The sequence below is a fragment of the Rhinopithecus bieti genome, unplaced genomic scaffold (assembly GCF_001698545.2).
Source record: "Rhinopithecus bieti isolate Rb0 unplaced genomic scaffold, ASM169854v2 scaffold_30918, whole genome shotgun sequence".
Taxonomy (NCBI): domain Eukaryota; kingdom Metazoa; phylum Chordata; class Mammalia; order Primates; family Cercopithecidae; genus Rhinopithecus; species Rhinopithecus bieti.
The window spans coordinates 119180-131193 of NW_016813589.1; positions in this window are offsets into that span (position 1 = coordinate 119180).

Here is a 12014-nt window from a genome sequence, read left to right on the forward strand (position 1 = left end):
GCCTCAGCAATGGCGGGCGCCCCTCCCCAGCCTCGCTGCTGACTTGCCGTTAGATCGCAGACTGCTGTGTTAGCAATGAGGGAGGCTCCGTGGGCATGGGACCCTCCCAGCCAGGTGTGGGATATATTCTCCTGGTGTGCCCGTTTGCTTAAAGCGCAGTATTGGGGTGGGAGTTACCCGATATTCCAGATGTTTTTTGTCTCAGTTCCCCTGGCTAGGAAAAGGGATTCCCTTCCCCCTTGCGCTTCCCAGGTGAGACGTTGCCTCGCCCTGCTTCAGCTCTCGCTGGTTGGGCTGCAGCCCTGACCAGCACTGATTGTCCGGCACTCCCCAGTGAGATGACCCCAGTACCTTAGTTGAAAATGCAGAAATCACCAGTCTTCTGTGTCACTCACACCGTGGATTCATTTCTTAATTCCATATTCCTTTCTATTGGTCTGTGTGTCTATTTTATTTCATCGTCATGGTGTTTTGGTTATTATAGCCTTGGAAGATATTTTGAAGTCAGGTAGTATAATGCCTCCAGCTGTCTTCTTTTTACTCATAATTGCTTTGGCTATTTGGGCTCTGTTTCTGTTTCATGTGAATTTTAAGATTGTTTTTTCCATTTCTGTAATACTTATCATTATTATTTTGATAGGGATTGCACCTACTCCATAGATTGCTTTGGGTAGTAGGGTCACTTTGATGATGTGAATTTTTTTCAATCCATGAGTATGGAATGTTTTTCTCCTTGTTTGTGTTCTCTAATTTGTTTTTATCAGAATTTTGTGGTTTTCCTTGTAGAGGACTCTCATCTTCTTGATTAAATTTATTTATAGGTATTTTCTTCTTTTGTAGCTCTATACTGGTTTGGATTCTTAATTTCTTTTTCATGTAGCTAATTATTGGTGTACAGAAACACTAGTGATTCTTGTATGCTGATTTTGTATCCTGCAATTTTACTTTTATTTATCAGATCTGAGATTTTGGTGGAGTCTAGTTTTTTGTAGACATAAAGTTATATGTTCTACAATGGGGAACAACTCAACTTTCTCTTTTTTATTTTGCATGATGTTTATTTCTTTCTCTTGCTTAATTGCTCTGGCTTAGACTTCCAATACTATGCTGAATAAGAGATGGTAAATATGGACACCTTTATCTTGTTTCCATTCTTAAAAGAAAAAAAAAATTAAGCTTTCTGTTTTTCAATATAATGTTAGCTGCACATTTATCATATATGGGCCTTGTTAAGTTGAGGTATGTTCTCTTCATGCCTCTTTGTTGAGAGTTTTTATCATGAAGGTGTGTTGAATTTTATCAAATGTTTTCTTTCTCCATCTACTGCGGTGATTAGATAGTTTTTGTTCTTCATTCTGATGATGTGATATGTTACATTTGTTGATTTGTGTATATTAGACAATCCTTGTATCTCTGGGATAAATTACACTTAATCATGGTGTATTATTTTTTTGATGTACTATTGAAGCCATTCTGTCCTGGACTTCTAAGACTTTTATTACTAATTTAGCTGCATTAGTAATTATTCATTAGTTACAGTTTTCTATTTCTTCTTGATTCAACCTTGGTAGGTTGTATGTGTTAAGGAACTTATCAATTTCCTATACGTTTTTTAACTAGTTAGTATATTGTTGTTTATATTAATTTCTGATGATATTTTGTATTTCTGGGGGTATCAGTTGTAGTGTTTCCTTTTAATTCTAATTATATTTATTTGGGTCTTCTCTCTTTTACTTTTAGTCTAGCTAAAAATTTTCCAATTTTGTGTACATTTTCATAAAACCAAATTTTTATTTTTTTGATCTTCTGTATTTTTTGTCTCAATTTTATTTAGTTCTGCTCTGTTCTTTATTGTTTCTTTTATTTTTTTTATAGTTCCTTGAGATACATTTTAGATAGTTTATTTAGAATCTTCTATTTTTCAATATGTGTATATTGCTATAAACTTCCTTTTTATCACACTTTTACAGTATCCTATAGATTTTGGTAAGTTGTGTATTGATTTTCATTTGTTTCAGCTTAATTTTTTTTTCCTTAATTTCTTCCCTGACTCTGTGGTCATTCAGAAGCATATTGTATAATTTCTATGTATTCATGCAGTTTCTGAAGTTCCTCTTGTTATTGAATGTTAATGCTATTCTATCTGAGAATAAATTAGATGTGATTTTCATTTTCTAAACATTGTTAAGTCTTCTTTTTTGTCCTAGCATATGTTCTATCATAAAAAATGTTCCATATACTGATGAGGAAGATATGTTTTCTAGCTATTGAATAACATTTTCTGTAGAAGTCTAGTGTGCAGCTAAATTCTAATATTTCTTTGTTTTCTGTGTAAATAAACTTTCTAATGCAGAAGAAGGAGACTAAACTCTCCAACTATTGAAGTTTATCTCACTCTCTCCTTATATCTAATAATATTTTCTTTATGTATCTGAGTGCTCCGGTTTTGGGTGCATATGTTTAGACTTGTTAAATCCTCTTTCTGTTTTTTCTGAAATTTATTTACTTACTTCATTATTATATAATTACCTCCTTTGTCTTACTTGAACAGTTTTTAACTTAAAGTTTCATTTATCTAACATTAGTATAGCTACTCCTGACCATTATTGGTTTCTATTTGTATGGAATATCTTTTTCCAATGATTTACTTTTTGTCTATATATATCTTTACAGATGACCTCAGTTTCTTGTAGATAGCATATCCATGGGTCATATTTTTTATCCATATATCCAGTGTATATCTTGTAAGTGAAAAATTTAATACATTAAGAGTCAACATTATTATTAATATATGAGAACTTATTCTGGTAATTTTACAAATTGATTTCTAATTGTTTTGTGTAATTTCCTTCCTTTCTCTCATATTCTTTATCATTGGGTTTCATGGTTGTCTGTAGTGGTAACATTTTATCTTTTCTTTCCTTCATTTGGGTGTTTGCTCTACAGGTGGACTTTATACCTTCATGTAGTTTCATGATGATAAATATTGTCTTTTTACTTCCAGTTATAGGATTTAAGAGTTTCTTACATGTCTCATCTAGTGGTGATGAATTTCCTCAGCTTTTTTTTGTGTGGGAAAGATTTTATTTCTTCTTCATTTATGAAGAAAAACTTCACTGAGTCTAGTATCTTTGGTGGTGACTTTTTTTTTTTTTTTTGTCTCTCAGATCTTCACATATACCACTCCATTCCCTATCTGTATGGTTTCTGCTGACAATCTGCTATTAGTCTGATGGGATTTTACTTATAAATGACTGGATACTTTTCTCTTGCTATTTTTAGAACTGCCTCTTTGTCTTTGATTTTTGACAATTTGATTATAATATGCCATGAAGAAGACATTTTGAAACTATATCTGTTTGGGGATCGATTAGTTTTCTGTATCTGGATGTCTTAATCTCTTGTAAGGCTTGGGAAGTTTTCAGCTGTTATTTTGTTAAATATTTTTTCCTTTTCACCTTTTCTTTGCCTTCTTACACACTAACAATTATAATATTTGGTCACATTATGGTGTTCTACGTGTCACATGGGCTTTGTTTATTCTTTTAAATTATTTTTGTCTAATCAAGTTATTTTAAAAGACCTGTCTTTAATTTCTACATTTTTCTATTCTGCTTGATATAGTCTATTGTTGAAGCTTTCATTCAATGAATGTTTTAATTCTATAATCTCTATTTTGTTCTTTAATGATATCAATCTTTTTGATAAACTGCTCATACACTGATCTTAAAAATTTCTTTCTATTGCTTTTTTTCCAAGTTTTCTTGTGTATTGCACAAATTCTTTAATACCATTATTTTGAATTATTTTTTCCAGGATTTTAGAAATTTTCTGTTTTTTGCTTTGTTTTATTGTGTTTTGACACAGAATCTTGCTCTGTCACCCAGGCTGGAATGCATATAAATTTATTTATTCAAATCTGCTGCTTAAGAATTATTGTGTTCCATTAGAGCTGTTCTATTGCCTTGCTCCATCATGTATATTGTGTCCTTATGTTTTTATCTGTGCATCTGACATAAGGGTCACTCCTTCCAATTTTTTTTTTTAACTTCTTTTCACAGGGGAAGGCTTTTTCCTAAATATGTATCTATGCCATTGGTTGGGTAGGGCATTTTGATTCTGTGTTTATGCAGTAGTGTAGACTCTGTATGATTTATTCATCTGTAAAACGTGTCAGTAATGTTTGGTATTTCTTCACAGGGCTCGGGTGTGGTCGTTAGTGTAAGCTGTGGCACAGTTTTGCTAGGGATGGGCACATCAGGTGAACCAGTCCTGAGGCTTCAGTGGGGATAGAAGTAGGTAAATCATGCCCATCCTTAGGCACCAGGATGGTATATGCTGGCTCCAATGGTAGCTGGTCTAGGTAGATAAGGTTGTGGGCCCCCAGGCACCTTGTTCGGGTGCCACCAGTGACAGCAGTGTGCTAAGTTGGTAGGCAGTTCCTCAGGATACTGGGAAGCTGGCATGATGTTGGCAATGGCGGTAGCTGTGGTGGGACAGTCATCTGGCTCCTAGGCATTACATTCTGGTACTAGCAGGGACTGTGATGGACTGGGTGGGCCAGTCCCCAGGCTCAGAGGTGGCATGTGTGGATGTGTGGTGCCTGCTGTGGTATGGTAGTAGCAGCAGTTTGGTGGAGGAGAAGTGCTCAGGTGTCAATTGAATGGGTTAGGCTGGTCTCTGGTCCCCTGGACAGTTAACTCAGGTGCAGGGAGGGTAGAGTCAAGCCAGGGAGAACTTTGCCCAGGCACCATCATGTTGCATGCCACTCAGTTCTAGCTGTTGTATGCAAGAACAGGGTAATTCCCAGGCTCCAGCAGAATGTTTGATTGAGGGTGGCAGTGTCTACACTGTGTTCCTGATGCTGGGGAAGGTAGAGTAGCTGTAACTGGCAGCAGCAGTAAACAGGAGCTTCCAGTTGTTGCCTATAAGAAAGTACCCTTTCTTCATGGCACTTTTAAATGCAGAGTGGCACTACTGGCGGTGGCAAGATCATTGCCAGTGGCTTGTACCTTGGCCCTAGCAGTAGCAGCTAGCAGTAGTACCCAGCTGTGGGTAAGGAATGTCAATGGTGGTCCAACAGTGTAGAGATCCAGGCTGTTGAGCCCAATGGCAGGATGCAGTCTGATGGGGTCTATGACCTCATAATGGTACCTTTCTACAGCTTCTTGATGCTGGGGGATATGTGAGACCCAATGTGAGGTCCCTCTCTGGAGGAATGCAGTTGTGCAGTATCCAGAGAGTTCCTTATGTTAGTCTCAGAGCCCATGTACGTTAAAGGCCTCTTCCATGGCTAGGATTGCATAAATCCATGGTTGAAATGTGGACTTCTTGGGATCACTCACTTACACATTCCCCACATTGTGAAACTTCTCCAGGCACCCAGATGATCTTGGCCAAGCAGATGTCCTTGCTTCCCTGTCCTCCCTTGCCTGAAGTGTTTCCTGTCACTTTTTTACTGAATATAGATTTCTGTCTTAGGGGATCTATTTAGAGTGTTCGTTCAAATGTTCTGCCCGTTTCTTACTGTGTTATTTTCATTTTCTTATTATTGAGTTTTGGTAGTTCTTTATATATTCTAGATTAAAAATCTTTATCAAATGTACAGTTTGCAATTTTGTAATCCACTATCTAGTTTGTGTTTTCATTCTTTTATCAGAAACATTGGAAGAGCAATTCTTAATTTTAATGAGGTTCGGTATATCAATAAGTTCTTTTATAAATTGTACTTCCAGTGTTGTATCTAAGAAATATTTGATTACTCCAAGATGAAAAAGGTTGCTTTCTTTCTAGAAATTGTAAAGCTTTCATATATAGTGTGAGATATGGTCTAGAATTACTTTATTTAAAAAAATATGGGTTTTTTTTGCATATGTATATCCAGTTATTTCAGAAACATGTGTTAAAATTGTTATTCATATCAGTGTGCATGTATTTTGGCTTGATATTCAGTCACATTTACATATTTGCTTATTTTTACACCATACTATGTTGTCTTAAACATAGTAGGTTTATAATAAGTCTTAAAGTCAGAGACTATAAATAAATTTATTTTTCCTTTTTCACACTTGTTTTGGGTATTCTAGTTTCTTTGAAAGGTCCTATGAATGTGCGAATTAGTTTGCCACTTTGTACAAATGATAATGGAGTTTTGATTGGAATTGTGTTGATTCCACAGAAAAAAAATAAAAAGAGATAATTTAAATCTTAATATTATGGAGTGTTCTGACACTGGAGCACATTATATTTTCATGTTTTAGGCCTCCTTTAAATTCTCTTAACAGTGTTTTAGAGTTTTCAATATAAAGATCTCTGACATATTTTGTCAAATTTTCCCCTACAGCCTTTATATTTCTTGATAATATTATAAATAGTATTTTTAAAATTTTAGTTTCTGATTTTTTCATTGATAGTAGATAGAAGCACAATTTTCAAAACAGTGATGTAACCTTCTACCAACTTTGCCAAATGTACTTATGATTTTGTATAACTTTTTATAGATCTTAATGGACTTTCTATATAATTGCCCATGTGGTCTTGTAAATAATAATAGTTTTACTTCTTCTTTCCAATCTATGTGTGTTTTATTCTTTTTTCTTTTTATTTTATTGAATAGAACCTCCAAAATAATGTTGAATAGAAGTGACCAGAGCTGACATCTTTGTATATTCCCTGATTTTGTGAGGGAGTTTTGGTGTAGGAATTCAGAATTTCACCATTAAGTGTGATTTATTTAAGTATGATGAATTTCACCATTAAGTGCTACCTATGGATATTTAACAGATACATCTTACCAGGTTGAAAAAAATTATCTTGTATTCCTAATTAGCTGCAAACTTTTAAAAAAAAATTACGTTGGGTTTTGTGAAATGATGTTTCTGCATCTACTGAGATGTTCATATGGATTTGGGGTTTTCTTTTCTTTCTTTTCTTTTTTTTCATTTCTGTTTAGTTCCACATGGGTTCTTTCTCCCTGCACAAAAGCCTGAAAACTCTCTCAAGCAGTAAATTTGAGCAACGGTAAGGCTAACCTCTGTTGCTTTTCATCTCTCAAAAGTCACTGTGCCTCTGCTTGATGTCTAGTGAATGAGAACCATTGATTCCAATTTTACTTGTTGTGTTTTGTGGTTCTTTTAGGTGGGAGGGTAAGTACAGATCATATTACTCCACCCTGGTTTTGTGCAGCAGTCCTTAGTTTGCAGATATGTTGAGACAATACTATAAGGTTACACTGAATCTGGCAGCACTGAACTTAATATTCAGAAAGGATAAAATGTCTCCACAGAAGAAGTAGTTTAAAACAATATAACTTAAGGGTTAAGGCAATTTTCAAATTAACTTTTTTAAAAAACAAACATATAATGTAGGAATTGGATTTGTAAGTATGAAGACTCAGTCACCTTAGTTGTTTTTTTTTTTTTTCTTTTCTTTTCTTTTCTTTTCTTTTCTTTTCTTTTAACATTTTGTTGCATGTTGAGTTCTTTAACAAGCAGAGTCTGGAGCACAGTGTAGTGTGTAAGATGATTATTGAGAGTGCTCTTGGAATCACCACATGTATGTGGTTTAGAGTTAGAGGGCTTGGCAGGGCTAGACTGGGCAAAGATAAAAGGTATGCTGCAAAGGAAGCCTCATTGTATTCTTAGCTAGCACTTCCGAGAGCTTGAGACTAAAGTAATCTGTCATAGTTGTCCTGCTTTAGACTGAAATGGTGGAACAGCAGCTGTGGCCATTCGCAAAAAGATGGTAGATTCAAACAAAAAGTCAGCAGGTGGCCCGCCCAGCAATGCTGGCACAAAATCTTTCCCTAGTGGGGATCTAGTTGTGCATCTCTGTTTCATTAAAATGATATAAACAAAAGAGGAATACATAAATGGCTGAAATGCATACATAGATCCCATAGAGTCATAGATAACAATAATTTTGGTACATATTCCAAAGTAGGATAAACTCATGTTTGTTAAGTAAGATAAACTAAAATATTTCCAATTAATTTATTTTTATTTAACTAAATGGAAAGCTACAGAAAACCAAAGAGGATAACCATAAACTTTTTAATAGAAAAAAGTGGCGTTATTTATAGTCAGTGGCTTTTTGAAATAAAAAAGACTCATAATTTTATGTACCCTTTTAGAAAGTAGGCCTTGGCATACTTTTAAAAAAATGTATGTGGTTAGGGTTGTATTATTCCAACTCAAACCGCCAAATAGAGTGCTTCCAAGGACCTTTGGAATTGTAGTCTGAAATGCACTTGGCTATTGACTGCTCAATCAAGACCCTTATTGAAAACAAGTCACATTTTGATCGATTATATTCACTAGTGACCTTCATAAATAAAAAATAAGCTGTTCAGAAATTCTAAAGCATACCTATTCTTTAACACACACACACAATACAGCACTTTATTTGGCGATAACTGCCTTATATTTCCATGTAAGGGTATCTGCAGTCATTAATTGAAGTAATATTCAGCAAATGCCTGGAATGTGAAAAATTGACACAATTAAGTAATATAAATGACAATGCTCTCACTGTTCACTATGTACGTAGATTCGTGTTCAACAGAGCAGACAACAGCTATAAGTGCCAGAGAATGGACGAAACTGAACTATCTCTACAGCATTTTCTGCAGCTATTTTTTTTCTGTTCTAGGAAATGAAATATTTTTTAATTAGTTGGATCCTAAAATATTATTATATATGAATGTTTGATATATTTTCACAAGTAAATGATATAAGCATTTATTGACATATTCAACATTGTGTGTTTTCCCTAAAACTTAACATTTTGCTTTTAAAATCCTGTTGTTTGTTAGATATGTAAATCTTCCCACATAATTATATAGGTATTATCCAAATATTATTTGTTTAATAAGTGAATATGCTATCTTTTGCATTAAATTTTAAGAACTGTTAATTTCTGTGGATGAAAGTTTCAGCCTTTACAGTTTGACTAATTCCTAAGATTGTTAACTACATAAATTTTAGTGGTGGGGGAAAATCTATAGTTGACCCTTGAGCAACTCAGAATTGAACTATGCAGGTCCACTTATTTGCAGACTTTTTTTCTTATTGTAAACATTTTGGAGATGTGCAGCAATTTGAAAAAACTCATAAATGAACCATATAGCTTAGAAATATCAAAAAAAGTTAGGTATGTCTTGAATGCATAAAATATTTGTAGATAGAATGGTCTATTCTATCATTTATATAATAAACTATAAATATGAACCTGTTATAAAAAGTTTAAATGTATCAAAACTTATGCACTCAAATATTGTCAGAACTCACGTGGTGCCATCTACAGTACAGACAAATGTAAACAAGCACAAAAATATAGTATTAAATAATAGCTGCATAAAATTAACTGTAGTGCATACTGTATCACTATACTAATTTTGTAGCCACCTCCTGTTCCTATTGTGTTGAGCTCAAGTGGTTTGAGTATCCACTTAAAACACTGTGTGGCACTAATCATCTTCTCATAAGCAGTTCATCTGTCAAGACAATTACATATTGCAGTACAAAGTGACTTCTCTTGATTTTTATGTATCATTGATTGTGTTTAGAGCAATATTACAAACCTTGAATAACACCATGGCATCCATATGAAGTGACACTAGTGATGCTGGAAGTGTTCCCAAGAAGCAGAGAAAAGTCATTACATTAAAAGAGAAAGCTGAATTGCTGGATATGTACCATAGGTTGAGCTCTGCAGTTGTTGTTACTTATCATTTCAAGATAAAGAAATTTAGCATAAGGGCCATTGTAAATAAATAAAAACAATTTGTGAAGCCCGTGCTGCAGCTATACCAGCAGATTCAACAACCTTCCACTTGTTGTGAAATAGCTTTTAATATCCTATTGAAAACATAGCTTTTATGTGAGTGAATGAGTTCTACAAGAAATACATACCTATGAAATTTAAAATGATTTGAGAAGACATGAAATAGTTACATGACAATTTATAGCAAAAGGAAGGTGAAGGATCTAAGGCTTGTGAGTTTAATGCCAGCAAAGGATAGTTTAATAATTTTAGAAAGAGATTTGGCTTAAGAAAATTTCACAATATTAGGAGAACCAGCTTCTTCTGATGAAGAGGCAGCAGACAAGTTCCCAGACATCATTATGAAAATCATTGAGGAGAAAGGCTATCTGCCTGAACAGGTTTTTATTGAAGACAGAAGTGCCCTGTTTTAGAAGAAAAAAATGTAATAATGGAAATTTATTAGTAAGAATGAAAAATGAGCACCAGGATCTAAGGCAGGACTGGATAGCTAGCTCTACAGTTGTGCTTCAGTAAATGCGGGGGATTGGGACCAGAACCCCCAGCATATACCAAATTTCATGCATACTCAAGTCTCACAGTTGGCCCTGTGAAACCTGTGTATAGGAAAAGTCAGTCCTCTATACATGCAGATTTTGCATCTCACAAATACTATAACTTCAATATTTTAGTTGAAAAATAAATCGGTGAATAGGTGGACCTATGTAGCTCACCTCATAGTCATATTGTTCAAGAGTCAACTGTACTGTTTTGTGCCAATTCACTTAGGTTTATAAATAAGATTGTCCTGATTTATAAAGCTACTAAGTCCCAAACCCTGAAGGGAAAGATACACCCCAGCTGCCTGGACAGTCAAAATCATTTTTCTGGATTGATTCCAAGGATGCTCTGTCCTTGAGGTCAGGAAGTACCTCATCAGGAACTCAGAGGAAGCATCTTTTAATGTTCTTTTGATATTGGACAATGCCTCTAGCCACCCAGAGCCCCACGAGTTCAACACTGAATGCATTGAAGTGGTCTACCTTCCTCCAAACACAACCTCTAATTCAGCCTCCAGATTGGAGGGTTATAAAGAACTTTAAGATTCATTATACACGGTACTCTGTGGAAAAGATTGTCACCTCCATGGAAGAGAACCTGCTGGAGAGATCATCAAAGTCTAGCAGGATTACATCACTGAAGATATCACTATTCTTATAGAGAAAACCATCAAGTCTGAAACAATATATTTCTGCTGGAGAAAACTGTATTCAGACGTTGAGCACTATTCACACTATTTATGACAGAGCCAATGAAGGCAATCATAAAAGATATTGTGGATATGGTAAAAATAGAGGACGAGAAATGAAGGGTTTTAGGTATGGATAATGAGGAAATTCAAGACTGTATAAATATCCCATCAGAGGAATTAACAGATGACTTAATGGTTGTGAATGCCACTAAGTGATAGACGATGAGGAAGAAGACTCAAAAGAAGCAGTGTGAAAAACAAGTTAACATGAGATAATCAGGCAGAAGGACTTCAATTATTCAAGATCACTTTCAACTTCTTTAGTGAATGGACCTTTCTATGACATGGGCACCAAAACTAAAGCAAACAATGAAAGGAGTATTTGTAGAAAGATTTTTAGAGAAATGAAAAAGCAAAAAAGTCAAACAGAAATTCTGAAGTATTTACACAAAGTTACACCAAGTGTACCTGCCTCTCATGACTCCCTTTACACTTCTTCCACCTGTTCCGTATCTGCCACCTCTGAGACAGCAAGAACAATATTTTCTCTTCCTCCTCCTCCTCAGTCCGTTCAATGTGAAGACCAGGCAGATGAGTATCCTTATGATGATCCATTTCTACTTAATGAACAATAAACACATTTTCTCCCTCGTGATTTTCCTAATAACATTTCATTGCTCTAGCTTACTTGATTGTAAAAACACAACATATAATACATATAACATTAAAAATGTGTTAATCAACAGTATATATAATTAATGTGCTTCCAGTTAACAGTCAGCTATTAGTAGTTAAGCTTAGGGGGAGTAAAATGCTACATGAGGATTTTTGACTAGGCAGGGAGTCAGTGCCTCTAATCACTGCATTGGTTAAAAGTCAACTATATTTTAATCTCTAAATCTTGAGTCACAGCTCTTTTCTTTAATATAAAACAGATAGAATTACTACTTATGGCTAGCCAATTTTCCCAGCACCATTTATTAAATAGGGAATCCTTTCC